The sequence below is a fragment of the Pseudophryne corroboree genome, chromosome 3 (genome assembly GCF_028390025.1).
Source record: "Pseudophryne corroboree isolate aPseCor3 chromosome 3, aPseCor3.hap2, whole genome shotgun sequence".
Lineage (NCBI taxonomy): Eukaryota > Metazoa > Chordata > Amphibia > Anura > Myobatrachidae > Pseudophryne > Pseudophryne corroboree.
The window spans coordinates 439753652-439779504 of NC_086446.1; the positions used below are offsets into that span (position 1 = coordinate 439753652).

General features: G+C 47.3%; 45 non-coding genes across 45 annotated transcripts; 23 read left to right on the forward strand and 22 right to left on the reverse strand.

The window, feature by feature from the left end:
- Positions 1 to 382: 382 nt before the first annotated feature.
- On the reverse strand, positions 383 to 453 carry TRNAG-GCC (transfer RNA glycine (anticodon GCC)). The gene has a single exon. It is a non-coding gene; the product is annotated as a tRNA-Gly (tRNA).
- A 299-nt stretch (positions 454 to 752) lies between these two features.
- TRNAG-GCC (transfer RNA glycine (anticodon GCC)) lies at positions 753 to 823 on the reverse strand. Its single transcript has one exon. It is a non-coding gene; the product is annotated as a tRNA-Gly (tRNA).
- A 107-nt stretch (positions 824 to 930) lies between these two features.
- On the forward strand, positions 931 to 1003 carry TRNAK-CUU (transfer RNA lysine (anticodon CUU)). The gene has a single exon. It is a non-coding gene; the product is annotated as a tRNA-Lys (tRNA).
- Positions 1004 to 1864: 861 nt separating this feature from the next.
- On the reverse strand, positions 1865 to 1935 carry TRNAG-GCC (transfer RNA glycine (anticodon GCC)). Its single transcript has one exon. It is a non-coding gene; the product is annotated as a tRNA-Gly (tRNA).
- A 666-nt stretch (positions 1936 to 2601) lies between these two features.
- TRNAG-GCC (transfer RNA glycine (anticodon GCC)) lies at positions 2602 to 2672 on the reverse strand. Its single transcript has one exon. It is a non-coding gene; the product is annotated as a tRNA-Gly (tRNA).
- A 299-nt stretch (positions 2673 to 2971) lies between these two features.
- On the reverse strand, positions 2972 to 3042 carry TRNAG-GCC (transfer RNA glycine (anticodon GCC)). The gene has a single exon. It is a non-coding gene; the product is annotated as a tRNA-Gly (tRNA).
- Positions 3043 to 3149: 107 nt separating this feature from the next.
- Positions 3150 to 3222, forward strand: TRNAK-CUU (transfer RNA lysine (anticodon CUU)). Its single transcript has one exon. It is a non-coding gene; the product is annotated as a tRNA-Lys (tRNA).
- Positions 3223 to 4083: 861 nt separating this feature from the next.
- TRNAG-GCC (transfer RNA glycine (anticodon GCC)) lies at positions 4084 to 4154 on the reverse strand. Its single transcript has one exon. It is a non-coding gene; the product is annotated as a tRNA-Gly (tRNA).
- A 1041-nt stretch (positions 4155 to 5195) lies between these two features.
- Positions 5196 to 5266, reverse strand: TRNAG-GCC (transfer RNA glycine (anticodon GCC)). The gene has a single exon. It is a non-coding gene; the product is annotated as a tRNA-Gly (tRNA).
- A 1220-nt stretch (positions 5267 to 6486) lies between these two features.
- On the forward strand, positions 6487 to 6559 carry TRNAK-CUU (transfer RNA lysine (anticodon CUU)). Its single transcript has one exon. It is a non-coding gene; the product is annotated as a tRNA-Lys (tRNA).
- A 490-nt stretch (positions 6560 to 7049) lies between these two features.
- TRNAV-GAC (transfer RNA valine (anticodon GAC)) lies at positions 7050 to 7120 on the reverse strand. The gene has a single exon. It is a non-coding gene; the product is annotated as a tRNA-Val (tRNA).
- A 107-nt stretch (positions 7121 to 7227) lies between these two features.
- Positions 7228 to 7300, forward strand: TRNAK-CUU (transfer RNA lysine (anticodon CUU)). The gene has a single exon. It is a non-coding gene; the product is annotated as a tRNA-Lys (tRNA).
- Positions 7301 to 7419: 119 nt separating this feature from the next.
- On the reverse strand, positions 7420 to 7490 carry TRNAG-GCC (transfer RNA glycine (anticodon GCC)). Its single transcript has one exon. It is a non-coding gene; the product is annotated as a tRNA-Gly (tRNA).
- A 107-nt stretch (positions 7491 to 7597) lies between these two features.
- TRNAK-CUU (transfer RNA lysine (anticodon CUU)) lies at positions 7598 to 7670 on the forward strand. The gene has a single exon. It is a non-coding gene; the product is annotated as a tRNA-Lys (tRNA).
- Positions 7671 to 7969: 299 nt separating this feature from the next.
- On the forward strand, positions 7970 to 8042 carry TRNAK-CUU (transfer RNA lysine (anticodon CUU)). The gene has a single exon. It is a non-coding gene; the product is annotated as a tRNA-Lys (tRNA).
- Positions 8043 to 8532: 490 nt separating this feature from the next.
- On the reverse strand, positions 8533 to 8603 carry TRNAG-GCC (transfer RNA glycine (anticodon GCC)). The gene has a single exon. It is a non-coding gene; the product is annotated as a tRNA-Gly (tRNA).
- A 107-nt stretch (positions 8604 to 8710) lies between these two features.
- TRNAT-CGU (transfer RNA threonine (anticodon CGU)) lies at positions 8711 to 8783 on the forward strand. Its single transcript has one exon. It is a non-coding gene; the product is annotated as a tRNA-Thr (tRNA).
- A 490-nt stretch (positions 8784 to 9273) lies between these two features.
- TRNAG-GCC (transfer RNA glycine (anticodon GCC)) lies at positions 9274 to 9344 on the reverse strand. The gene has a single exon. It is a non-coding gene; the product is annotated as a tRNA-Gly (tRNA).
- Positions 9345 to 9451: 107 nt separating this feature from the next.
- Positions 9452 to 9524, forward strand: TRNAK-CUU (transfer RNA lysine (anticodon CUU)). Its single transcript has one exon. It is a non-coding gene; the product is annotated as a tRNA-Lys (tRNA).
- An 862-nt stretch (positions 9525 to 10386) lies between these two features.
- TRNAV-GAC (transfer RNA valine (anticodon GAC)) lies at positions 10387 to 10457 on the reverse strand. Its single transcript has one exon. It is a non-coding gene; the product is annotated as a tRNA-Val (tRNA).
- A 107-nt stretch (positions 10458 to 10564) lies between these two features.
- On the forward strand, positions 10565 to 10637 carry TRNAK-CUU (transfer RNA lysine (anticodon CUU)). Its single transcript has one exon. It is a non-coding gene; the product is annotated as a tRNA-Lys (tRNA).
- A 296-nt stretch (positions 10638 to 10933) lies between these two features.
- Positions 10934 to 11007, forward strand: TRNAK-CUU (transfer RNA lysine (anticodon CUU)). The gene has a single exon. It is a non-coding gene; the product is annotated as a tRNA-Lys (tRNA).
- Positions 11008 to 12046: 1039 nt separating this feature from the next.
- Positions 12047 to 12119, forward strand: TRNAK-CUU (transfer RNA lysine (anticodon CUU)). The gene has a single exon. It is a non-coding gene; the product is annotated as a tRNA-Lys (tRNA).
- An 861-nt stretch (positions 12120 to 12980) lies between these two features.
- Positions 12981 to 13051, reverse strand: TRNAG-GCC (transfer RNA glycine (anticodon GCC)). Its single transcript has one exon. It is a non-coding gene; the product is annotated as a tRNA-Gly (tRNA).
- Positions 13052 to 13157: 106 nt separating this feature from the next.
- TRNAK-CUU (transfer RNA lysine (anticodon CUU)) lies at positions 13158 to 13230 on the forward strand. The gene has a single exon. It is a non-coding gene; the product is annotated as a tRNA-Lys (tRNA).
- Positions 13231 to 13720: 490 nt separating this feature from the next.
- TRNAG-GCC (transfer RNA glycine (anticodon GCC)) lies at positions 13721 to 13791 on the reverse strand. Its single transcript has one exon. It is a non-coding gene; the product is annotated as a tRNA-Gly (tRNA).
- Positions 13792 to 13898: 107 nt separating this feature from the next.
- Positions 13899 to 13971, forward strand: TRNAK-CUU (transfer RNA lysine (anticodon CUU)). Its single transcript has one exon. It is a non-coding gene; the product is annotated as a tRNA-Lys (tRNA).
- A 1025-nt stretch (positions 13972 to 14996) lies between these two features.
- TRNAK-CUU (transfer RNA lysine (anticodon CUU)) lies at positions 14997 to 15070 on the forward strand. The gene has a single exon. It is a non-coding gene; the product is annotated as a tRNA-Lys (tRNA).
- Positions 15071 to 16109: 1039 nt separating this feature from the next.
- On the forward strand, positions 16110 to 16182 carry TRNAK-CUU (transfer RNA lysine (anticodon CUU)). The gene has a single exon. It is a non-coding gene; the product is annotated as a tRNA-Lys (tRNA).
- An 861-nt stretch (positions 16183 to 17043) lies between these two features.
- TRNAG-GCC (transfer RNA glycine (anticodon GCC)) lies at positions 17044 to 17114 on the reverse strand. Its single transcript has one exon. It is a non-coding gene; the product is annotated as a tRNA-Gly (tRNA).
- A 106-nt stretch (positions 17115 to 17220) lies between these two features.
- Positions 17221 to 17293, forward strand: TRNAK-CUU (transfer RNA lysine (anticodon CUU)). Its single transcript has one exon. It is a non-coding gene; the product is annotated as a tRNA-Lys (tRNA).
- A 668-nt stretch (positions 17294 to 17961) lies between these two features.
- On the forward strand, positions 17962 to 18034 carry TRNAK-CUU (transfer RNA lysine (anticodon CUU)). The gene has a single exon. It is a non-coding gene; the product is annotated as a tRNA-Lys (tRNA).
- Positions 18035 to 18702: 668 nt separating this feature from the next.
- Positions 18703 to 18775, forward strand: TRNAK-CUU (transfer RNA lysine (anticodon CUU)). Its single transcript has one exon. It is a non-coding gene; the product is annotated as a tRNA-Lys (tRNA).
- A 656-nt stretch (positions 18776 to 19431) lies between these two features.
- TRNAK-CUU (transfer RNA lysine (anticodon CUU)) lies at positions 19432 to 19504 on the forward strand. Its single transcript has one exon. It is a non-coding gene; the product is annotated as a tRNA-Lys (tRNA).
- Positions 19505 to 19995: 491 nt separating this feature from the next.
- TRNAG-GCC (transfer RNA glycine (anticodon GCC)) lies at positions 19996 to 20066 on the reverse strand. Its single transcript has one exon. It is a non-coding gene; the product is annotated as a tRNA-Gly (tRNA).
- A 676-nt stretch (positions 20067 to 20742) lies between these two features.
- On the reverse strand, positions 20743 to 20813 carry TRNAG-GCC (transfer RNA glycine (anticodon GCC)). The gene has a single exon. It is a non-coding gene; the product is annotated as a tRNA-Gly (tRNA).
- An 849-nt stretch (positions 20814 to 21662) lies between these two features.
- Positions 21663 to 21735, forward strand: TRNAT-CGU (transfer RNA threonine (anticodon CGU)). The gene has a single exon. It is a non-coding gene; the product is annotated as a tRNA-Thr (tRNA).
- Positions 21736 to 22225: 490 nt separating this feature from the next.
- TRNAG-GCC (transfer RNA glycine (anticodon GCC)) lies at positions 22226 to 22296 on the reverse strand. Its single transcript has one exon. It is a non-coding gene; the product is annotated as a tRNA-Gly (tRNA).
- A 107-nt stretch (positions 22297 to 22403) lies between these two features.
- TRNAK-CUU (transfer RNA lysine (anticodon CUU)) lies at positions 22404 to 22476 on the forward strand. Its single transcript has one exon. It is a non-coding gene; the product is annotated as a tRNA-Lys (tRNA).
- Positions 22477 to 24074: 1598 nt separating this feature from the next.
- Positions 24075 to 24145, reverse strand: TRNAG-GCC (transfer RNA glycine (anticodon GCC)). The gene has a single exon. It is a non-coding gene; the product is annotated as a tRNA-Gly (tRNA).
- Positions 24146 to 24446: 301 nt separating this feature from the next.
- On the reverse strand, positions 24447 to 24517 carry TRNAG-GCC (transfer RNA glycine (anticodon GCC)). The gene has a single exon. It is a non-coding gene; the product is annotated as a tRNA-Gly (tRNA).
- Positions 24518 to 24629: 112 nt separating this feature from the next.
- On the forward strand, positions 24630 to 24702 carry TRNAK-CUU (transfer RNA lysine (anticodon CUU)). Its single transcript has one exon. It is a non-coding gene; the product is annotated as a tRNA-Lys (tRNA).
- Positions 24703 to 24821: 119 nt separating this feature from the next.
- On the reverse strand, positions 24822 to 24892 carry TRNAG-GCC (transfer RNA glycine (anticodon GCC)). The gene has a single exon. It is a non-coding gene; the product is annotated as a tRNA-Gly (tRNA).
- A 671-nt stretch (positions 24893 to 25563) lies between these two features.
- Positions 25564 to 25634, reverse strand: TRNAG-GCC (transfer RNA glycine (anticodon GCC)). Its single transcript has one exon. It is a non-coding gene; the product is annotated as a tRNA-Gly (tRNA).
- Positions 25635 to 25739: 105 nt separating this feature from the next.
- TRNAK-CUU (transfer RNA lysine (anticodon CUU)) lies at positions 25740 to 25812 on the forward strand. Its single transcript has one exon. It is a non-coding gene; the product is annotated as a tRNA-Lys (tRNA).
- The last annotated feature ends 41 nt before the right edge of the window (positions 25813 to 25853 follow it).

The window sequence follows — 25853 nt, forward strand, 5'->3', positions numbered from 1 at the left end:
AGCAAAAACTCAGGAATGTATTGACCGGGAATTGAACCCGGCCTCCCACGTGGCCGGCTAGATTTCTACCACTGAACCACCAATGATCCACAGATGCTTCATTTTAGACTTACTCATGTACTTTAGTGTACAAAACAAAGCATGAGAGTCAGGATGCCTTGCCATCACCACAACGCCTCGGTTACCAAGCATTGCTAACTCAGTCGGTAAAGCATGAGACTCTTAATCTCAGGGTCGTGGGTTCGAGCCCCACATTGGGCGGATGTTTTTTTTCTTTTCCTGTACCATTGTATGTGGAACACTGTCAACTTGCACCACCACAGCGCAAATGACTGTCCTCACTTTCACAAAATGCACTGCCATATCAGCAAAAACTCAGGACTGCATTGGCCGTGAATCGAACCCAGGCCTCCCGCGTGGCAGGCGAGAATTCTACCACTGAACCACCAATGCTCCACAGATACTTAGTTTTACACTTACTCGTGTACTTTAGTGTATGAAACAAAGCAGGAGTGTCAGGATGCCTTGCCTTGCCATCACCTCCATACATTCTCAACCAAGCCTGGCTATCTCAGTCGGTAGAGCATGAGACTCTTAATCTCAGGGTTGTTGGTTAGAGCCCCATGTTGGGTGGATGTGTTTTCTTTTCCTGTACCATTGTATGTGGAACACTCTATACTTGCACCACCACAGCGCAAATGGCTGTCCTCACTTTCACAAAATTTACTGCCATATCAGCAAAAACTCAGGACTGCATTAGCCGGGAATCGAACCCTGGCCTCCCGCGTGGCAGGCGAGAATTCTACCACTGAACCACCAATGCTCCACAGATACTTGGTTTTACACTTACTCATGTACTTTAGTGTATGAAACAAAGCAGGAGTGTCAGGATGCCTTGCCTTGCCATCACCTCCATACATTCTCAACCAAGCCCGGCTAGCTCAGTCGGTAGAGCATGAGACTCTTAATCTCAGGGTCGTGGGTTAGAGCCCCACGTTGGGCGGATGTTTTTTCTTTTCCTGTACCATTGTATGTGGAACACTGTATACTTGCACCACCACAGCGCAAATGGCTGTCCTCACTTTCACAAAATACACTGCCATATCAGCAAAAACTCAGGACTGCATTGGCCGGGAATCAATTCCGGGCCTCACGCGTGGCAGGCGAGTATTCTACCACTGAACCACCAATGCTCCACAGATGCCTAATTTTACACTTACTCATGTACTTTAGTGTATAAAACAAAGCAGGAGTGTCAGGATGCCTTGCCTTGCCATCACCTCCAAGCCTACGTAACCAAGCCCGACTAGCACAGTCGCTAGAGCATAAGACTATTAATCTTAGGGTCATGTATTTGAGCTCCATGTTGGGCAGTTGTTTTTTTCTCTTCCTGTACCATTGTATGTGGAACAGTGTATACTTGCATCACCACAGCGCAAATGGCTGTCCTCACTTTCACAAAATGCACTGCCCTATCAGCAAAAACTCAGGAATGTATTGACCGGGAATTGAACCCGGCCTCCCACGTGGCCGGCTAGATTTCTACCACTGAACCACCAAAGATCCACAGATACTTAATTTTAGACTTACTCATGTACTTTAGTGTACAAAACAAAGCAGGAGAGTCAGGATGCCTTGCCTTGCCATCACCACAACTCCTCGGTTACCAAGCATTGCTAACTCAGTCGGTAAAGCATGAGACTCTTAATCTCAGGGTCGTGGGTTCGAGCCCCACATTGGGCGGATGTTTTTTTTCTTTTCCTGTACCATTGTATGTGGAACACTGTCAACTTGCACCACCACTGCGCAAATGGCTGTCCTCACTTTCACAAAATGCACTGCCATATCAGCAAAAGCTCAGGACTGCATTGGCCGGGAATCGAACCCGGGCCTCCCGCGTGGCAGGCGAGAATTCTACCACTGAACCACCAATGCTCCACAGATGCTTTATTTTACACTTACTCATGTACTTTAGTGTATAAAACAAAGCAGGAGTGTCAGGATGCCTTGCCTTGCCATCACCTCCAAGCCTACGTAATCAAGCCCGACTAGCACAGTCGCTAGAGCATAAGACTATTAATCTTAGGGTTATGTATTTGAGCTCCATGTTGGGCAGTTGTTTTTTTCTCTTCCTGTACCATTGTATGTGGAACAGTGTATACTTTCATCACCATAGCGCAAATGGCTGTCCTCACTTTCACAAAATGCACTGCCCTATCAGCAAAAACTCAGGAATGTATTGACCGGGAATTGAACCCGGCCTCCCACGTGGCCGGCTAGATTTCTACCACTGAACCACCAATGATCCACAGATGCTTCATTTTAGACTTACTCATGTACTTTAGTGTACAAAACAAAGCATGAGAGTCAGGATGCCTTGCCATCACCACAACGCCTCGGTTACCAAGCATTGCTAACTCAGTCGGTAAAGCATGAGACTCTTAATCTCAGGGTCGTGGGTTCGAGCCACACATTGGGCGGATGTTTTTTTTCTTTTCCTGTACCATTGTATGTGGAACACTGTCAACTTGCACCACCACAGCGCAAATGGCTGTCCTCACTTTCACAAAATGCACTGCCATATCAGCAAATACTCAGGACTGCATTGGCCGTGAATCGAACCCAGGCCTCCCGCATGGCAGGCGAGAATTCTACCACTGAACCACCAATGCTCCACAGATACTTAGTTTTACACTAACTCGTGTACTTTAGTGTATGAAACAAAGCAGGAGTGTCAGGATGCCTTGCCTTGCCATCACCTCCATACATTCTCAACCAAGCCTGGCTATCTCAGTCGGTAGAGCATGAGACTCTTAATCTCAGGGTTGTTGGTTAGAGCCCCATGTTGGGTGGATGTGTTTTCTTTTCCTGTACCATTGTATGTGGAACACTCTATACTTGCACCACCACAGCGCAAATGGCTGTCCTCACTTTCACAAAATTTACTGCCATATCAGCAAAAACTCAGGACTGCATTAGCCGGGAATCGAACCCTGGCCTCCCGCGTGGCAGGCGAGAATTCTACCACTGAACCACCAATGCTCCACAGATACTTGGTTTTACACTTACTCATGTACTTTAGTGTATGAAACAAAGCAGGAGTGTCAGGATGCCTTGCCTTGCCATCACCTCCATACATTCTCAACCAAGCCCGGCTAGCTCAGTCGGTAGAGCATGAGACTCTTAATCTCAGGGTCGTGGGTTAGAGCCCCACGTTGGGCGGATGTTTTTTCTTTTCCTGTACCATTGTATGTGGAACACTGTATACTTGCACCACCACAGCGCAAATGGCTGTCCTCACTTTCACAAAATACACTGCCATATCAGCAAAAACTCAGGACTGCATTGGCCGGGAATCGATTCCGGGCCTCACGCGTGGCAGGCGAGAATTCTACCACTGAACCACCAATGCTCCACAGATGCCTAATTTTACACTTACTCATGTACTTTAGTGTATAAAACAAAGCAGGAGTGTCAGGATGCCTTGCCTTGCCATCACCTCCAAGCCTACGTAACCAAGCCCGACTAGCACAGTCGCTAGAGCATAAGACTATTAATCTTAGGGTCATGTATTTGAGCTCCATGTTGGGCAGTTGTTTTTTTCTCTTCCTGTACCATTGTATGTGGAACAGTGTATACTTGCATCACCACAGCGCAAATGGCTGTCCTCACTTTCACAAAATGCACTGCCCTATCAGCAAAAACTCAGGAATGTATTGACCGGGAATTGAACCCGGCCTCCCACGTGGCCGGCTAGATTTCTACCACTGAACCACCAATGATCCACAGATGCTTAATTTTAGACTTACTCATGTACTTTAGTGTACAAAACAAAGCAGGAGAGTCAGGATGCCTTGTCTTGCCATCACCACAACGCCTCGGTTACCAAGCATTGCTAACTCAGTCAGTAAAGCATGAGACTCTTAATCTCAGGGTCGTGGGTTCGAGCCCCACATTGGGCGGATGTTTTTTTTCTTTTCCTGTACCATTGTATGTGGAACACTGTCAACTTGCACCACCACAGCGCAAATGGCTGTCCTCACTTTCACAAAATGCACTGCCATATCAGCAAAAACTCAGAACTGCATTGGCCGGGAATTGAACCCAGGACTCCCGCGTGGCAGGCGAGAATTCTACCACTGAACCACCAATGCTCCACAGATTCTTAATTTTACACTTACTCGTGTACTTTAGTGAATGAAACAAAGCAGGAGTGTCAGGATGCCTTGCCTTGCCATTACCTCCATGCATTCTCACCCAAGCCCGGCTAGCTCAATCGGTAGAGCATGAGACTCTAAATCTCAGGGTCGTGGGTTCGAGCCCCACGTTGGGTGGATGTTTTTTCTTTTCCTGTACCATTGTATGTGGAACACTGTATACTTGCACCACCACAGCGCAAATGGCTGTCCTCACTTTCACAAAATACACTGCCATATCAGCAAAAACTCAGGACTGCATTGGCCGGGAATCGATTCCGGGCCTCACGCGTGGCAGGCGAAAATTCTACCACTGAACCACCAATACTCCACAGATGCCTAATTTTACACTTACTCATGTACTTTAGTGTATAAAACAAAGCAGGAGTGTCAGGATGCCTTGCCTTGCCATCACCTCCAAGCCTACGTAACCAAGCCCGACTAGCACAGTTGCTAGAGCATAAGACTATTAATCTTAGGGTCATGTATTTGAGCTCCATGTTGGGCAGTTGTTTTTTTCTCTTCCTGTACCATTGTATGTGGAACAGTGTATACTTGCATCACCACAGCGCAAATGGCTGTCCTCACTTTCACAAAATGCACTGCCCTATCAGCAAAAACTCAGGAATGTATTGACCGGGAATTGAACCCGGCCTCCCACGTGGCCGGCTCGATTTCTACCACTGAACCACCGATGATCCACAGATGCTTAATTTTAGACTTACTCGTGTACTTTAGTGTACAAAACAAAGCAGGAGAGTCAGGATGCCTTGCCTTGCCATCACCACAACTCCTTGGTTACCAAGCATTGCTAACTCAGTCGGTAAAGCATGAGACTCTTAATCTCAGGGTCGTGGGTTCGAGCCCCACATTGGGTGGATGATTTTTTTCTTTTCCTGTACCATTGTATGTGGAACACTGTCAACTTGCACCACCACTGCGCAAATGGCTGTCCTCACTTTCACAAAATGCACTGCCATATCAGCAAAAGCTCAGGACTGCATTGGCCGGGAATCGAACCCGGGACTCCCGCGTGGCAGGCGAGAATTCTACCACTGAACCACCAATGCTCCACAGATGCTTAATTTTACACTTACTCGTGTACTTTAGTGAATGAAACAAAGCAGGAGTGTCAGGATGTCTTGCCTTGCTATCACCTCCATGCATTCTCAACCAATCCCGGCTAGCTCCATCGGTAGAGCATGAGACTCTTAATCTCAGGGTCGTGGGTTCGAGCCCCACGTTGGGTGGCTGTTTTTTCTTTTCCTGTACCATTGTATGTGGAACACTGTATACTTGCAACACCACAGCGCAAATGGCTGTCCTCACTTTCACAAAATACACTGCCATATCAGCAAAAACTCAGGACTGCATTGGCCGGGAATCGATTCCGGGCCTCACGCGTGGCAGGCGAGAATTCTACCACTGAACCACCAATGCTCCACAGATGCCTAATTTTACACTTACTCATGTACTTTAGTGTATAAAACAAAGCAGGAGTGTCAGGATGCCTTGCCTTGCCATCACCTCCAAGCCTACTTAACCAAGCCCGACTAGCACAGTCGCTAGAGCATAAGACTATTAATCTTAGGGTCATGTATTTGAGCTCCATGTTGGGCAGTTGTTTTTTTCTCTTCCTGTACCATTGTATGTGGAACAGTGTATACTTGCATCACCACAGTGCAAATGGCTGTCCTCACTTTCACAAAATGCACTGCCCTATCAGCAAAAACTCAGGAATGTATTGACCGGGAATTGAACCCGGCCTCCCACATGGCCGGCTAGATTTCTACCACTGAACCACCAATGATCCACAGATGCTTAATTTTAGACTTACTCATGTACTTTAGTGTACAAAACAAAGCAGGAGAGTCAGGATGCCTTGACTTGCCATCACCACAACTCCTCGGTTACCAAGCATTGCTAACTCAGTCGGTAAAGCATGAGACTCTTAATCTCAGGGTCGTGGGTTCGAGCCCCACATTGGGCGGATGTTTTTTTTTATTTTCCTGTACCATTGTATGTGGAACACTGTCAACTTGCACCACCACAGCGCAAATGGCTGTCCTCACTTTCACAAAATGCACTGCCATATCAGCAAAAGCTCAGGACTGCATTTGCCAGGAATCAAACCCGGGCCTCCCGCGTGGCAGGCGAGAATTCTACAACTGAACCACCAATGCTCCACAGATACTTAATTTTACACTTACTCGTGTACTTTAGTGTATGAAACAAAGCAGGAGTGTCAGGATGCCTTGCCTTGCCATCACCTCCCTGCATTCTCAACCAAGCCCGGCTAGCTCAGTCGGTAGAGCATGAGACTCTTGATCTCAGGGTCGAGGGTTCGAGCCCCACGTTGGGCAGATGTTTTTTCTTTTCCTGTACCATTGTATGTGGAATACTGTATACTTGCACCACCACAGCGCAAATGGCTGTCCTCACTTTCACAAAATACACTGCCATATAAGCAAAAACTCAGGACTGCATTGGCTGGGAATCGATTCCGGGCTTCACGCGTGGTAGGCGAGAATTCTACCACTGAACCACCAATGCTCCACAGATGCCTAATTTTACACTTACTCATGTACTTTAGTGTATAAAACAAAGCAGGAGTGTCAGGATGCCTTGCCTTGCCATCACCTCCAAGCCTACGTAACCAAGCCCGACTAGCACAGTCGCTAGAGCATAAGACTATTAATCTTAGGGTCATGTATTTGAGCTCCATGTTGGGCAGTTGTTTTTTTCTCTTCCTGTACCATTGTATGTGGAACAGTGTATACTTGCACCACCGCAGCGCAAATGGCTGTCCTCACTTTCACAAAATGCACTGCCATATCAGCAAAAACTCAGGATTGCAATGGCCGGGAATCGAACCCGGGCCTCCCGCGTGTCAGGCGAGAATTCTACCACTGAAACACCAATGCTCCACAGACTCTTAATTTTACACTTACTCGTGTACTTTAGTGTATGAAACAAAGCAGGAGTGTCAGGATGCCTTGCCTTGCCATCACCTCCATACATTCTCAACCAAGTCTGGCTAGCTCAGTCGGTAGAGCATGAGACTCTTAATCTCAGGGTCGTGGGTTAGAGCCCCACGTTGGGCGGATGTTTTTTCCTTTCCTGTACCATTGTATGTGGAACACTGTATACTTGCAACACCACAGCGCAAATGGCTGTCCTCACTTTCACAAAATGCACTGCCATATCAGCAAAAACTCAGGACTGCATTGGCCGGAAATCGAACCCGTGCCTCCCGCGTGGCAGGCGAGAATTCTACCACTGAACCACCAATGCTCCACAGATACTTAATTTTACACTTACTCGTGTACTTTAGTGTATGAAACAAAGCAGGAGTGTCAGGATGCCTTGCCTTGCCATCACCTCCATACATTCTCAACCAAGCCTGGCTAGCTCAGTCGGTAGAGCATGAGACTCTTAATCTCAGGGTCGTGGGTTCGAGCCCCACATTGGGCGGATGTTTTTTTTCTTTTCCTGTACCATTGTATGTGGAACACTGTCAACTTGCACCACCACAGCGCAAATGGCTGTCCTCACTTTCACAAAATGCACTGCCATATCAGCAAAAACTCAGGACTGCATTGACCGGGAATCAAACACAGGCCTCCCGCGTGGCAGGCGAGAATTCTACCACTGAACCACCAATGCTCTACAGGTACTTAATTTTACACTTACTCGTGTACTTTAGTGTATGAAACAAAGCAGGAGTGTAAGGATGCCTTGCCTTGCCATCACCTCCATACATTTGCAACCAAGCCTGGCTAGCTCAGTCGGTAGAGTATGAGACTCTTAATCTCAGGGTTGTGGGTTCGATCCCCACGTTGGGCGGATGTTTTTTCTTTTCCTGTACCATTGTATGTGGAACACTGTATACTTGCACCACCACAGCGCAAATGGCTGTGCTCACTTTCACAAAATGCACTGCCCTATCAGCAAAAACTCAGGAATGTATTGACCGGGAATTGAACCCGGCCTCCCACGTGGCCGGCTAGATTTCTACCACTGAACCACCAATGATCCACAGATGCTTAATTTTAGACTTACTCATGTACTTTAGTGTACAAAACAAAGCAGGAGAGTCAGGATGCCTTGCCTTGCCATCACCACAACTCCTCGGTTACCAAGCATTGCTAACTCAGTCGGTAAAGCATGAGACTCTTAATCTCAGGGTCGTGGGTTCGAGCCCCACATTGGGTGGATGTTTTTTTTCTTTTCCTGTACCATTGTATGTGGAACACTGTCAACTTGCCCCACCACAGCGCAAATGGCTGTCCTCACTTTCACAAAATGCACTGACATATCAGCAAAAACTCAGGACTGCATTGGCCGGGAATCGAACCCAGGCCTCCCGCGTGGCAGGCGAGAATTCTACCACTGAACCACCAATGCTCCACAGATACTTAATTTTACACTTACTCGTGTACTTTAGTGTATGAAATAAAGCAGGAGTGTCAGGATGCCTTGCCTTGCCATCACCTCCATACATTCTTAACCAAGCCTGGCTAACTCAGTCGGTAAAGCATGAGACTCGTAATCTCAGGGTCGTGGGTTCGAGCCCCACGTTGGGCGGATGTTTTTTCTTTTCCTGTACCATTGTATGTGGAACACTGTATACTTGCACCACCACAGCGCAAATGGCTGTCCTCACTTTCACAAAATGCACTGCCCTATCAGCAAAAACTCAGGAATGTATTGACCGGGAATTGAACCCGGCCTCCCACGTGGCAGGCTAGATTTCTACCACTGAACCACCAATGATCCACAGATGCTTAATTTTAGACTTACTCATTTACTGTAGTGTACAAAACAAAGCAGGAGAGTCAGGATGCCTTGCCTTGCCATCACCACAACTCCTCGGTTACCAAGCATTGCTAACTCAGTCGGTAAAGCATGAGACTCTTAATCTCAGGGTTGTTGGTTCGAGCCCCACATTGGTCGGATGTTTTTTTTCTTTTCCTGTACCATTGTATGTGGAACACTGTCAACTTGCACCACCACAGCGCAAATGGCTGTCCTCACTTTCACAAAATGCACTGCCATATCAGCAAAAATTCAGGACTGCATTGGCCGGAAATCGAACCTGGGCCTCCCGCGTGGCAGGCGAGAATTCTACCACTGAACCACCAATGCTCCACAGATACTTAATTTTACACTTACTCGTGTACTTTAGTGTATGAAATAAAGCAGGAGTGTCAGGATGCCTTGCCTTGCCATCACCTCCATACATTCTCAACCAAGCCTGGCTAGCTCAGTCGGTAGAGCATGAGACTCTTAATCTCAGGGTCGTGGGTTCGAGCCCCACGTTGGGCGGATGTTTTTTCTTTTCCTGTACCATTGTATGTGGAACACTGTCAACTTGCCCCACCACAGCGCAAATGGCTGTCCTCACTTTCACAAAATACACTGCCATATCAGCAAAAACTCAGGACTGCATTGGCCGGGAATCGATTCCAGGCCTCACGAGTGGCAGGCGAGAATTCTACCACTGAACCACCAATGCTCCACAGATGCCTAATTTTACACTTACTCATGTACTTTAGTGTATAAAACAAAGCAGGAGTGTCAGGATGCCTTGCCTTGCCATCACCTCCAAGCCTACGTAACCAAGCCCGACTAGCACAGTCGCTAGAGCATAAGACTATTAATCTTAGGGTCATGTATTTGAGCTCCATGTTGGGCAGTTGTTTTTTTCTCTTCCTGTACCATTGTATGTGGAACAGTGTATACTTGCATCACCACAGCGCAAATGGCTGTCCTCACTTTCACAAAATGCACTGCCCTATCAGCAAAAACTCAGGAATGTATTGACCGGGAATTGAACCCGGCCTCCCACGTGGCCGGCTAGATTTCTTCCACTGAACCACCAATGATCCACAGATGCTTAATTTTAGACTTACTCATGTACTTTAGTGTACAAAACAAAGCAGGAGAGTCAGGATGCCTTGCCTTGCCATCACCACAACTCCTCGGTTACCAAGCATTGCTAACTCAGTCGGTAAAGCATGAGACTCTTAATCTCAGTGTCGTGGGTTCGAGCCCCACATTGGGTGGATGTTTTTTTTCTTTTCCTGTACCATTGTATGTGGAACACTGTCAACTTGCCCCACCACAGCGCAAATGGCTGTCCTCACTTTCACAAAATTGCACTGGCATATCAGCAAAAACTCAGGACTACATTGGCCGGGATTCGAACCCAGGCCTCCCGCGTGTCAGGCGAGAATTCTACCACTGAACCACCAATGCTCCACAGATACTTAATTTTACACTTACTCGTGTACTTTAGTGTATGAAATAAAGCAGGAGTGTCAGGATGCCTTGCCTTGCCATCACCTCCATACATTCTCAACCAAGCCTGGCTAGCTCAGTCGGTAGAGCATGAGACTCTTAATCTCAGGGTCGTGGGTTCGAGCCCCACGTTGGGCGGATGTTTTTTCTTTTCCTGTACCATTGTATGTGGAACACTGTATACTTGCACCACCACAGCGCAAATGGCTGTCCTCACTTTCACAAAATGCACTGCCCTATCAGCAAAAACTCAGGAATGTATTGACCGGGAATTGAACCCGGCCTCCCACGTGGCCGGCTAGATTTCTACCACTGAACCACCAATGATCCACAGATGCTTAATTTTAGACTTACTCATGTACTTTAGTGTACAAAACAAAGCAGGAGAGTCAGGATGCCTTGCCTTGCCATCACCACAACTCCTTGGTTACCAAGCCTGGCTAGCTCAGTCGGTAGAGCATGAGACTCTTAATTTCAGGGTCGTGGGTTTCGAGCCCCACGTTGGGCGGATGTTTTTTCTTTTCCTGTACCATTGTATGTGGAACACTGTCAACTTGCACCACCACAGCGCAAATGGCTGTCCTCACTTTCACAAAATACACTGCCATATCAGCAAAAACTCAGGACTGCATTGGCCGGGAATCGATTCCGGGCCTCACTAGTGGCAGGCGAGAATTCTACCACTGAACCACCAATGCTCCACAGATGCCTAATTTTACACTTACTCATGTACTTTAGTGTATAAAACAAAGCAGGAGTGTCAGGATGCCTTGCCTTGCCATTACCTCCAAGCCTACGTAACCAAGCCCGACTAGCACAGTCGCTAGAGCATAAGACTATTAATCTTAGGATCATGTATTTGAGCTCCATGTTGGGCAGTTGTTTTTTTCTCTTCCTTTACCATTGTATGTGGAACAGTGTATACTTGCATCACCACAGCGCAAATGGCTGTCCTCACTTTCACAAAATGCACTGCCCTATCAGCAAAAACTCAGGAATGTATTGACCGGGAATTGAACCCGGCCTCCCACGTGGCCGGCTAGATTTCTACCACTGAACCACCAATGATCCACAGATGCTTAATTTTAGACTTACTCATGTACTTTAGTGTACAAAACAAAGCAGGAGAGTCAGGATGCCTTGCCTTGCCATCACCACAACTCCTCGGTTACCAAGCATTGCTAACTCAGTCGGTAAAGCATGAGACTCTTAATCTCAGGGTCGTGGGTTCGAGCCCCACATTGGGCGGATGTTTTTTTTCTTTTCCTGTACCATTGTATGTGGAACACTGTCAACTTGCCCCACCACAGCGCAAATGGCTGTCCTCACTTTCACAAAATGCACTGCCATATCAGCAAAAATTCAGGACTGCATTGGCCGGAAATCAAACCCGGGCCTCCCGCGTGGCAGGCGAGATTTCTACCACTGAACCACCAATGCTCCACAAATACTTAATTTTACACTTACTCGTGTACTTTAGTGTATGAAACAAAGCAGGAGTGTCAGGATGCCTTGCCTTGCCATCACCTCCATACATTCACAACCAAGCCTGGCTAGCTCAGTCGGTAGAGCATGAGACTCTTAATCTCAGGGTCGTGGGTTCGAGACCCACGTTGGGCGGATGTTTTTTCGTTTCCTGTACCATTGTATGTGGAACACTGTATACTTGCACCACCACAGCGCAAATGGCTGTCCTCACTTTCACAAAATACACTGCCATACCAGCAAAAACTCAGGACTGCATTGGCCGGGAATCGATTCTGGGCCTCACGCGTGGCAGGCGAGAATTCTACCACTGAACCACCAATGCTCCACAGATGCCTAATTTTAGACTTACTCATGTACTTTAGTGTATAAAACAAAGCAGGAGTGTCAGGATGCCTTGCCTTGCCATCACCTCCAAGCCTACGTAACCAAGCCCGACTAGCACAGTCGCTAGAGCATAAGACTATTAATCTTAGGGTCATGTATTTGAGCTCCATGTTGGGCAGTTGTTTTTTTCTCTTCCTGTACCATTGTATGTGGAACAGTGTATACTTGCATCACCACAGCGCAAATGGCTGTCCTCACTTTCACAAAATGCACTGCCCTATCAGCACAAACTCAGGAATGTATTGACCGGGAATTGAACCCGGCCTCCCACGTGGCCGGCTAGATTTCTACCACTGAACCACCAATGATCCACAGATGCTTAATTTTAGACTTACTCATGTACTTTAGTGTACAAAACAAAGCAGGAGAGTCAGGATGCCTTGCCTTGCCATCAACACAACTCCTCGGTTACCAAGCATTGCTAACTCAGTCGGTAAAGCGTGAGACTCCTAATCTCAGGGTCGTGGGTTCGAGCCCCACATTGGGTGGATGTTTTTTTTCTTTTCCTGTACCATTGTATGTGGAACACTGTCAACTTGCCCCACCACAGCGCAAATGGCTGTCCTCACTTTCACAAAATGCACTGCCATATCAGCAAAAACTCAGGACTGCATTGGCCGGGATTCGAACCCAGGCCACCCGCGTGGCAGGCGAGAATTCTACCACTGAACCACCAATGCTCCACAGATACTTAATTTGACACTTACTCGTGTACTTTAGTGTATGAAATAAGCAGGAGTGTCAGGATGCCTTGCCTTGCCATCACCTCCATACATTCTCAACCAAGCCTGGCTAGCTCAGTTGGTAGAGCATGAGACTCTTAATCTCAGGGTCGTGGGTTCGAGCCCCACGTTGGGCGGATGTTTTTTCTTTTCCTGTACCATTGTATGTGGAACACTGTATACTTGCACCACCACAGCGCAAATGGCTGTCCTCACTTTCACAAAATGCACTGCCCTATCAGCAAAAACTCAGGAATGTATTGACCGGGAATTGAACCCCTCCTCCCACGTGGCAGGCTAGATTTCTACCACTGAACCACCAATGCTCCACAGATGCTTAATTTTAGACTTACTCATGTACTTTAGTGTACAAAACAAAGCAGGAGAGTCAGGATGCCTTGCCTTGCCATCACCACAACTCCTCGGTTACCAAGCATTGCTAACTCAGTCGGTAAAGCATGAGACCCTTAATCTCAGGGTCGTGGGTTCGAGCCCCACATTGGGTGGATGTTTTTTTTCTTTTCCTGTACCATTGTATGTGGAACACTGTCAACTTGCCCCACCACAGCGCAAATGGCTGTCCTCACTTTCACAAAATGCACTGCCATATCAGCAAAAACTCAGGACTGCATTGGCCGGGATTCGAACCCAGGCCACCCGCGTGGCAGGCGAGAATTCTACCACTGAACCACCAATGCTCCACAGATACTTAATTTGACACTTACTCGTGTACTTTAGTGTATGAAATAAAGCAGGAGTGTCAGAATGCCTTGCCTTGCCATCACCTCCATACATTCTCAACCAAGCCTGGCTAGCTCAGTCGGTAGAGCATGAGACTCTTAATCTCAGGGTCGTGGGTTCGAGCCCCACATTGGGCGGATGTTTTTTCTTTTCCTGTACCATTGTATGTGGAACACTGTATACTTGCACCACCACAGCGCAAATGGCTGTCCTCACTTTCACAAAATGCACTGCCCTATCAGCAAAAACTCAGGAATGTATTGACCGGGAATTGAACCCGGCCGGCTAGATTTCTACCACTGAACCACCAATGATCCACAGATGCTTAATTTTAGACTTACTCATGTACTTTAGTGTACAAAACAAAGCAGGAGAGTCAGGATGCCTTGCCTTGCACTCACCACAACTCCTCGGTTACCAAGCATTGCTAACTCAGTCGGTAAAGCATGAGACTCTTAATCTCAGGGTCGTGGGTTCGAGCCCCACATTGGGTGGATGTTTTTTTTCTTTTCCTGTACCATTGTATGTGGAACACTGTCAACTTGCACCACCACAGCGCAAATGGCTGTCCTCACTTTCACAAAATGCACTGCCATATCAGCAAAAATTCAGGACTGCATTGGCAGGAAATCGAACCCGGACCTCCCGTGTGGCAGGCGAGAATTCTACCACTGAACCACCAATGCTCCACAGATACTTAACTTTACACTTACTCGTGTACTTTAGTGTATGAAATAAAGCAGGAGTGTCAGGATGCCTTGCCTTGCCATCACCTCCATACTTTCTCAACCAAGCCTGGCTAACTCAGTCGGTAGAGCATGCGACTCTTAATCTCAGGGTCGTGGGTTCGAGCCCCACGTTGGGCGGATGTTTTTTCTTTTCCTGTACCATTGTATGTGGAACACTGTATACTTGCACCACCACAGCGCAAATGGCTGTCCTCACTTTCACAAAATGCACTGCCCTATCAGCAAAAACTCAGGAATGTATTGACCGGGAATTGAACCCGGCCTCCCACGTGGCCGGCTAGATTTCTACCACTGAACCACCAATGATCCACAGATGCTTAATTTTAGACTTACTCATGTACTTTAGTGTACAAAACAAAGCAGGAGAGTCAGGATGCCTTGCCTTGCCATCACCACAACTCCTTGGTTACCAAGCCTGGCTAGCTCAGTCGGTAGAGCATGAGACTCTTAATTTCAGGGTCGTGGGTTTCGAGCCCCACGTTGGGCGGATGTTTTTTCTTTTCCTGTACCATTGTATGTGGAACACTGTCAACTTGCACCACCACAGCGCAAATGGCTGTCCTCACTTTCACAAAATACACTGCCATATCAGCAAAAACTCAGGACTGCATTGGCCGGGAATCGATTCCGGGCCTCACTAGTGGCAGGCGAGAATTCTACCACTGAACCACCAATGCTCCACAGATGCCTAATTTTACACTTACTCATGTACTTTAGTGTATAAAACAAAGCAGGAGTGTCAGGATGCCTTGCCTTGCCATTACCTCCAAGCCTACGTAACCAAGCCCGACTAGCACAGTCGCTAGAGCATAAGACTATTAATCTTAGGATCATGTATTTGAGCTCCATGTTGGGCAGTTGTTTTTTTCTCTTCCTTTACCATTGTATGTGGAACAGTGTATACTTGCATCACCACAGCGCAAATGGCTGTCCTCACTTTCACAAAATGCACTGCCCTATCAGCAAAAACTCAGGAATGTATTGACCGGGAATTGAACCCGGCCTCCCACGTGGCCGGCTAGATTTCTACCACTGAGCCACCAATGATCCACAGATGCTTAATTTTAGACTTACTCATGTACTTTAGTGTACAAAACAAAGCAGGAGAGTCAGGATGCCTTGCCTTGCCATCACCACAACTCCTCGGTTACCAAGCATTGCTAACTCAGTCGGTAAAGCATGAGACTCTTAATCTCAGGGTCGTGGGTTCGAGCCCCACATTGGGCGGATGTTTTTTTTCTTTTCCTGTACCATTGTATGTGGAACACTGTCAACTTGCCCCACCACAGCGCAAATGGCTGTCCTCACTTTCACAAAATGCACTGCCATATCAGCAAAAATTCAGGACTGCATTGGCCGGAAATCAAACCCGGGCCTCCCGCGTGGCAGGCGAGATTTCTACCACTGAACCACCAATGCTCCACAAATACTTAATTTTACACTTACTCGTGTACTTTAGTGTATGAAACAAAGCAGGAGTGTCAGGATGCCTTGCCTTGCCATCACCTCCATACATTCACAACCAAGCCTGGCTAGCTCAGTCGGTAGAGCATGAGACTCTTAATCTCAGGGTCGTGGGTTCGAGACCCACGTTGGGCGGATGTTTTTTCTTTTCCTGTACCATTGTATGTGGAACACTGTATACTTGCACCACCACAGCGCAAATGGCTGTCCTCACTTTCACAAAATACACTGCCATACCAGCAAAAACTCAGGACTGCATTGGCCGGGAATCGATTCTGGGCCTCACGCGTGGCAGGCGAGAATTCTACCACTGAACCACCAATGCTCCACAGATGCCTAATTTTAGACTTACTCATGTACTTTAGTGTATAAAACAAAGCAGGAGTGTCAGGATGCCTTGCCTTGCCATCACCTCCAAGCCTACGTAACCAAGCCCGACTAGCACAGTCGCTAGAGCATAAGACTATTAATCTTAGGGTCATGTATTTGAGCTCCATGTTGGGCAGTTGTTTATTTCTCTTCCTGTACCATTGTATGTGGAACAGTGTATACTTGCATCACCACAGCGCAAATGGCTGTCCTCACTTTCACAAAATGCACTGCCCTATCAGCACAAACTCAGGAATGTATTGACCGGGAATTGAACCCGGCCTCCCACGTGGCCGGCTAGATTTCTACCACTGAACCACCAATGATCCACAGATGCTTAATTTTAGACTTACTCATGTACTTTAGTGTACAAAACAAAGCAGGAGAGTCAGGATGCCTTGCCTTGCCATCAACACAACTCCTCGGTTACCAAGCATTGCTAACTCAGTCGGTAAAGCGTGAGACTCCTAATCTCAGGGTCGTGGGTTCGAGCCCCACATTGGGTGGATGTTTTTTTTCTTTTCCTGTACCATTGTATGTGGAACACTGTCAACTTGCCCCACCACAGCGCAAATGGCTGTCCTCACTTTCACAAAATGCACTGCCATATCAGCAAAAACTCAGGACTGCATTGGCCGGGATTCGAACCCAGGCCACCCGCGTGGCAGGCGAGAATTCTACCACTGAACCACCAATGCTCCACAGATACTTAATTTGACACTTACTCGTGTACTTTAGTGTATGAAATAAGCAGGAGTGTCAGGATGCCTTGCCTTGCCATCACCTCCATACATTCTCAACCAAGCCTGGGTAGCTCAGTTGGTAGAGCATGAGACTCTTAATCTCAGGGTCGTGGGTTCGAGCCCCACGTTGGGCGGATGTTTTTTCTTTTCCTGTACCATTGTATGTGGAACACTGTATACTTGCACCACCACAGCGCAAATGGCTGTCCTCACTTTCACAAAATGCACTGCCCTATCAGCAAAAACTCAGGAATGTATTGACCGGGAATTGAACCCCTCCTCCCACGTGGCAGGCTAGATTTCTACCACTGAACCACCAATGCTCCACAGATGCTTAATTTTAGACTTACTCGTGTACTTTAGTGTACAAAACAAAGCAGGAGAGTCAGGATGCCTTGCCTTGCCATCACCACAACTCCTCGGTTACCAAGCATTGCTAACTCAGTCGGTAAAGCATGAGACTCTTAATCTCAGGGTCGTGGGTTCGAGCCCCACATTGGGTGGATGTTTTTTTTCTTTTCCTGTACCATTGTATGTGGAACACTGTCAACTTGCCCCACCACAGCGCAAATGGCTGTCCTCACTTTCACAAAATGCACTGCCATATCAGCAAAAACTCAGGACTGCATTTGCCGGGAATCAAACCCAGGCCTCCCGCGTGGCAGGCGAGAATTCTACCACTGAACCACCAATGCTCCACAGATACTTAATTTTACACTTACTCGTGTACTTTAGTGTATGAAATAAAGCAGGAGTGTCAGGATGCCTTGCCTTGCCATCACCTCCATACATTCTCAACCAAGCCTGGCTAGCTCAGTCGGTAGAGCATGAGACTCTTAATCTCAGGGTCGTGGGTTCGAGCCCCACATTGGGCGGATGTTTTTTCTTTTCCTGTACCATTGTATGTGGAACACTGTATACTTGCACCACCACAGCGCAAATGGCTGTCCTCACTTTCACAAAATGCACTGCCCTATCAGCAAAAACTCAGGAATGTATTGACCGTGAATTGATCCCCTCCTCCCACGTGGCAGGCTAGATTTCTACCACTGAACCACCAATGCTCCACAGATGCTTAATTTTAGACTTACTCGTGTACTTTAGTGTACAAAACAAAGCAGGAGAGTCAGGATGCCTTGCCTTGCCATCACCACAACTCCTCGGTTACCAAGCATTGCTAACTCAGTCGGTAAAGCATGAGACTCTTAATCTCAGGGTCGTGGGTTCGAGCCCCACATTGGGTGGATGTTTTTTTTCTTTTCCTGTACCATTGTATGTGGAACACTGTCAACTTGCCCCACCACAGCGCAAATGGCTGTCCTCACTTTCACAAAATGCACTGCCATATCAGCAAAAACTCAGGACTGCATTTGCCGGGAATCAAACCCAGGCCTCCCGCGTGGCAGGCGAGAATTCTACCACTGAACCACCAATGCTCCACAGATACTTAATTTTACACTTACTCGTGTACTTTAGTGTATGAAATAAAGCAGGAGTGTCAGGATGCCTTGCCTTGCCATCACCTCCATACATTCTCAACCAAGCCTGGCTAGCTCAGTCGGTAGAGCATGAGACTCTTAATCTCAGGGTCGTGGGTTCGAGCCCCACATTGGGCGGATGTTTTTTCTTTTCCTGTACCATTGTATGTGGAACACTGTATACTTGCACCACCACAGCGCAAATGGCTGTCCTCACTTTCACAAAATGCACTGCCCTATCAGCAAAAACTCAGGAATGTATTGACCGGGAATTGAACCCGGCCGGCTAGATTTCTACCACTGAACCACCAATGATCCACAGATGCTTAATTTTAGACTTACTCATGTACTTTAGTGTACAAAACAAAGCAGGAGAGTCAGGATGCCTTGCCTTGCACTCACCACAACTCCTCGGTTACCAAGCATTGCTAACTCAGTCGGTAAAGCATGAGACTCTTAATCTCAGGGTCGTGGGTTCGAGCCCCACATTGGGTGGATGTTTTTTTTCTTTTCCTGTACCATTGTATGTGGAACACTGTCAACTTGCACCACCACAGCGCAAATGGCTGTCCTCACTTTCACAAAATGCACTGCCATATCAGCAAAAATTCAGGACTGCATTGGCAGGAAATCGAACCCGGACCTCCCATGTGGCAGGCGAGAATTCTACCACTGAACCACCAATGCTCCACAGATACTTAACTTTACACTTACTCGTGTACTTTAGTGTATGAAATAAAGCAGGAGTGTCAGGATGCCTTGCCTTGCCATCACCTCCATACTTTCTCAACCAAGCCTGGCTAGCTCAGTCGGTAGAGCATGAGACTCTTAATCTCAGGGTCGTGGGTTCGAGCCCCACGTTGGGCGAATGTTTTTTCTTTTCCTGTACCATTGTATGTGGAACACTGTCAACTTGCACCACCACAGCGCAAATGGCTGTCCTCACTTTCACAAAATACACTGCCATATCAGCAAAAACTCAGGACTGCATTGGCCGGGAATCGATTCCGGGCCTCACGAGTGGCAGGCGATATTTCTACCACTGAACCACCAATGATCCACAGATGCTTAATTTTAGACTTACTCATGTACTTTAGTGTACAAAACAAAGCAGGAGAGTCAGGATGCCTTGCCTTGCCATCACCACAACTCCTCGGTTACCAAGCATTGCTAACTCAGTTGGTAAAGCATGAGACTCTTAATCTCAGGGTCGTGGGTTTGAGCCCCACATTGGGCGGATGTTTTTTTTCTTTTCCTGTACCATTGTATGTGGAACACTGTCAACTTGCACCACCACAGCGCAAATGGCTGTCCTCACTTTCACAAAATGCAATGCCATATCAGCAAAAACTCAGGACTGCATTGGCCGGGAATCGAACCCGGTACTCCCGCGTGGCAGGCGAGAATTCTACCACTGAACCACCAATGCTCCACAGGTACTTAATTTTACACTTACTCGTGTACTTTAGTGTATGAAACAAAGCAGGAGTGTCAGGATGCCTTGCCTTGCCTTGCCATCACCTCCATACATTCGCAACGAAGCCTGGCTAGCTCAGTCGGTAGAGCATAAGACTATTAATCTTAGTGTCATGTATTTGAGCTCCATGTTGGGCAGTTGTTTTTTTCTCTTCCTTTACCATTGTATGTGGAACAGTGTATACTTGCATCACCACAGCGCAAATGGCTGTCCTCACTTTCACAAAATGCACTGCCCTATCAGCAAAAACTCAGGAATGTATTGACCGGGAATTGAACCCGGCCTCCCACGTGGCCGGCTAGATTTCTACCACTGAACCACCAATGATCCACAGATGCTTAATTTTAGACTTACTCATGTACTTTAGTGTACAAAACAAAGCAGGAGAGTCAGGATGCCTTGCCTTGCCATCACCACAACTCTTCGGTTACCAAGCATTGCTAACTCAGTCGGTAAAGCATGAGACTCTTAATCTCAGGGTCGTGGGTTCGAGCCCCACATTGGGTGGATGTTTTTTTTCTTTTCCTGTACCATTGTATGTGGAACACTGTCAACTTGCACCACCACAGCGCAAATGGCTGTCCTCACTTTCACAAAATGCACTGCCATATCAGCAAAAACTCAGGACTGCATTGGCCGGGAATCAAACCCGGGCCTCCCGCGTGGCAGGCGAGAATTCTACCACTGAACCACCAATGCTCCACAGATGCCTAATTTTACACTTACTCATGTACTTTAGTGTATAAAACAAAGCAGGAGTGTCAGGATGCCTTGCCTTGCCATCACCTCCAAGCCTATGTAACCAAGCCCGACTAGCACAGTCGCTAGAGCATAAGACTATTAATCTTAGGGTCATGTATTTGAGCTCCATGTTGGGCAGTTGTTTTTTTCTCTTCCTTTACCATTGTATGTGGAACAGTGTATACTTGCATCACCACAGCGCAAATGGCTGTCCTCACTTTCACAAAATGCACTGCCCTATCAGCAAAAACTCAGGAATGTATTGACCGGGAATTGAACCCGGCCTCCCACGTGGCCGGCTAGATTTCTACCACTGAACCACCAATGATCCACAGATGCTTAATTTTAGACTTACTCATGTACTTTAGTGTACAAAACAAAGCAGGAGAGTCAGGATGCCTTGCCTTGCCATCACCACAACTCTTCGGTTACCAAGCATTGCTAACTCAGTCGGTAAAGCATGAGACTCTTAATCTCAGGGTCGTGGGTTCGAGCCCCACATTGGGCGGATGTTTTTTTTCTTTTCCTGTACCATTGTATGTGGAACACTGTCAACTTGCACCACCACAGCGCAAATGGCTGTCCTCACTTTCACAAAATGCACTGCCATATCAGCAAAAACTCAGGACTGCATTGACCGGGAATCAAACACAGGCCTCCCGCGTGGCAGGCGAGAATTCTACCACTGAACCACCAATGCTCTACAGGTACTTAATTTTACACTTACTCGTGTACTTTAGTGTATGAAATAAAGCAGGAGTGTCAGGATGCCTTGCCTTGCCATCACCTCCATACATTCTTAACCAAGCCTGGCTAGCTCAGTCGGTAAAGCATGAGACTCGTAATCTCAGGGTCGTGGGTTCGAGCCCCACGTTGGGCGGATGTTTTTTCTTTTCCTGTACCATTGTATGTGGAACACTGTATACTTGCACCACCACAGCGCAAATGGCTGTCCTCACTTTCACAAAATGCACTGCCCTATCAGCAAAAACTCAGGAATGTATTGACCGGGAATTGAACCCGGCCTCCCACGTGGCAGGCTAGATTTCTACCACTGAACCACCAATGATCCACAGATGCTTAATTTTAGACTTACTCATTTACTGTAGTGTACAAAACAAAGCAGGAGAGTCAGGATGCCTTGCCTTGCCATCACCACAACTCCTCGGTTACCAAGCATTGCTAACTCAGTCGGTAAAGCATGAGACTCTTAATCTCAGGGTTGTTGGTTCGAGCCCCACATTGGTCGAATGTTTTTTTTCTTTTCCTGTACCATTGTATGTGGAACACTGTCAACTTGCACCACCACAGCGCAAATGGCTGCCCTCACTTTCACAAAATGCACTGCCATATCAGCAAAAATTCAGGACTGCATTGGCCGGAAATCGAACCTGGGCCTCCCGCGTGGCAGGCGAGAATTCTACCACTGAACCACCAATGCTCCACAGATACTTAATTTTACACTTACTCGTGTACTTTAGTGTATGAAATAAAGCAGGAGTGTCAGGATGCCTTGCCTTGCCATCACCTCCATACATTCTCAACCAAGCCTGGCTAGCTCAGTCGGTAGAGCATGAGACTCTTAATCTCAGGGTCGTGGGTTCGAGCCCCACGTTGGGCGGATGTTTTTTCTTTTCCTGTACCATTGTATGTGGAACACTGTCAACTTGCACCACCACAGCGCAAATGGCTGTCCTCACTTTCACAAAATACACTGCCATATCAGCAAAAACTCAGGACTGCATTGGCCGGGAATCGATTCCAGGCCTCACGAGTGGCAGGCGAGAATTCTACCACTGAACCACCAATGCTCCACAGATGCCTAATTTTACACTTACTCATGTACTTTAGTGTATAAAACAAAGCAGGAGTGTCAGGATGCCTTGCCTTGCCATCACCTCCAAGCCTACGTAACCAAGCCCGACTAGCACAGTCGCTAGAGCATAAGACTATTAATCTTAGGGTCATGTATTTGAGCTCCATGTTGGGCAGTTGTTTTTTTCTCTTCCTTTACCATTGTATGTGGTACAGTGTATACTTGCATCACTACAGCGCAAATGGCTGTCCTCACTTTCACAAAATGCACTGCCCTATCAGCAAAAACTCAGGAATGTATTGACCGGGAATTGAACCCGGCCTCCCACGTGGCCGGCTAGATTTCTATTACTGAACCACCAATGATCCACAGATGCTTAATTTTAGACTTACTCATGTACTTTAGTGTACAAAACAAAGCAGGAGAGTCAGGATGCCTTGCCTTGCCATCACCACAACTCCTCGGTTACCAAGCATTGCCAACTCAGTCGGTAAAGCATGAGACTCTTAATCTCAGGGTCGTGGGTTCGAGCCCCACATTGGGCAGATGTTTTTTTTCTTTTCCTGTACCATTGTATGTGGAACACTGTCAACTTGCACCACCACAGCGCAAATGGCTGTCCTCACTTTCACAAAATGCACTGCCATATCAGCAAAAACTCAGGACTGCATTGGCCGGGAATCGATTCCAGGCCTCACGAGTGGCAGGCGAGAATTCTACCACTGAACCACCAATGCTCCAGAGATGCCTAATTTTACACTTACTCATGTACTTTAGTGTATAAAACAAAGCAGGAGTGTCAGGATGCCTTGCCATCACCTCCAAGCCTACGTAACCAAGCCCGACTAGCACAGTCGCTAGAGCATAAGACTATTAATCTTAGGGTCATGTATTTGAGCTCCATGTTGGGCAGTTGTTTTTTTCTCTTCCTTTACCATTGTATGTGGAACAGTGTATACTTGCATCACTACAGCGCAAATGGCTGTCCTCACTTTCACAAAATGCACTGCCCTATCAGCAAAAACTCAGGAATGTATTGACCGGGAATTGAACCCGGCCTCCCACGTGGCCGGCTAGATTTCTACCACTGAACCACCAATGATCCACAGATGCTTAATTTTAGACTTACTCATGTACTTTAGTGTACAAAACAAAGCAGGAGAGTCAGGATGCCTTGCCTTGCCATCACCACAACTCCTCGGTTACCAAGCATTGCCAACTCAGTCGGTAAAGCATGAGACTCTTAATCTCAGGGTCGTGGGTTCGAGCCCCACATTGGGCAGATGTTTTTTTTCTTTTCCTGTACCATTGTATGTGGAATACTGTCAACTTGCACCACCACAGCGCAAATGGCTGTCCTCACTTTCACAAAATGCACTGCCATATCAGCAAAAACTCAGGACTGCATTGGCCGGGAATCGAACCCGGGCCTCCCGCGTGGCAGGCGAGAATTCTACCACTGAACCACCAATGCTCCACAGGTACTTAATTTTACACTTACTCGTGTACTTTAGTGTATGAAACAAAGCAGGAGTGTCAGGATGCCTTGCCTTGCCATCACCTCCATACATTCTCAACCAAGCCTGGCTAACTCAGTCGGTAAAGCATGAGACTCTTAATCTCAGGGTCGTGGGTTCGAGCCCCACATTGGGCGGATGTTTTTTTTCTTTTCCTGTACCATTGTATGTGGAACACTGTCAACTTGCACCACCACAGCGCAAATGGCTGTCCTCACTTTCACAAAATGCACTGCCATATCAGCAAAAACTCAGGACTGCATTGGCCGGGAATCGAACCCGGGCCTCCCGCGTGGCAGGCGAGAATTCTACCACTGAACCACCAATGCTCCACAGGTACTTAGTTTTACACTTACTCGTGTACTTTAGTGTATGAAACAAAGCAGGAGTGTCAGGATGCCTTGCCTTGCCTTGCCATCACCTCCATACATTAGCAACCAAGCCTGGCTAGCTCAGTCGGTAGAGCATGAGACTCTTAATCTCAGGGTCGTGGGTTCGAGACCCACGTTGGGCGGATGTTTTTTCTTTTCCTGTACCATTGTATGTGGAACACTGTATACTTGCACCACCACAGCGCAAATGGCTGTCCTCACGTTCACAAAATACACTGCCATATCAGCAAAAACTCAGGACTGCATTGGCCGGGAATCGAACCCGGGCCTCACGCGTGGCAAGCGAGAATTCTACCACTGAACCACCAATGCTCCACAGATGCCTAATTTTACACTTACTCGTGTACTTTAGTGTATAAAACAAAGCAGGAGTATCAGGATGCCTTGCCTTGCCATCACCTCCAAGCCTACGTAACCAAGCCCGACTAGCACAGTCGCTAGAGCATAAGACTATTAATCTTAGGGTCATGTATTTGAGCTCCATGTTGGGCAGTTGTTTTTTTCTCTTCCTGTACCATTGTATGTGGAACAGTGTATACTTGCATCACCACAGCGTAAATGGCTGTCCTCACTTTCACAAAATGCACTGCCCTATCAGCAAAAACTCAGGAATGTATTGACCGGGAATTGAACCCGGCCTCCCACGTGGCCAGCTAGATTTCTACCACTGAACCACCAATGATCCACAGATGCTTAATTTTAGACTTACTCATGTACTTTAGTGTACAAAACAAAGCAGGAGAGTCAGGATGCCTTGTCTTGCCATCACCACAACTCCTCGGTTACCAAGCATTGCTAACTCAGTCGGTAAAGCATGAGACTCTTAATCTCAGGGTCGTGGGTTCGAGCCCCACATTGGGCGGAAGTTTTTTTTCTTTTCCTGTACCATTGTATGTGGAACACTGTCAACTTGCACCACCACAGCGCAAATGGCTGTCCTCACTTTCACAAAATGCACTGCCATATCAGCAAAAACTCAGGACTGCATTGGCCGGGAATCAAACCCGGGCCTCCCGCGTGGCAGGCGAGATTTCTACCACTGAACCACCAATGCTCCACAGGTACTTAATTTTACACTTACTCGTGTACTTTAGTGTATGAAACAAAGCAGGAGTGTCAGAATGCCTTGTTGCCATCACCTCCATACATTCTCAACCAAGCCTGGCTAGCTCAGTCGGTAGAGCATGAGACTCTTAATCTCAGGGTCATGGGTTCAAGCCCCACGTTGGGCGGATGTTTTTTCTTTTCCTGTACCATTGTATGTGGAACACTG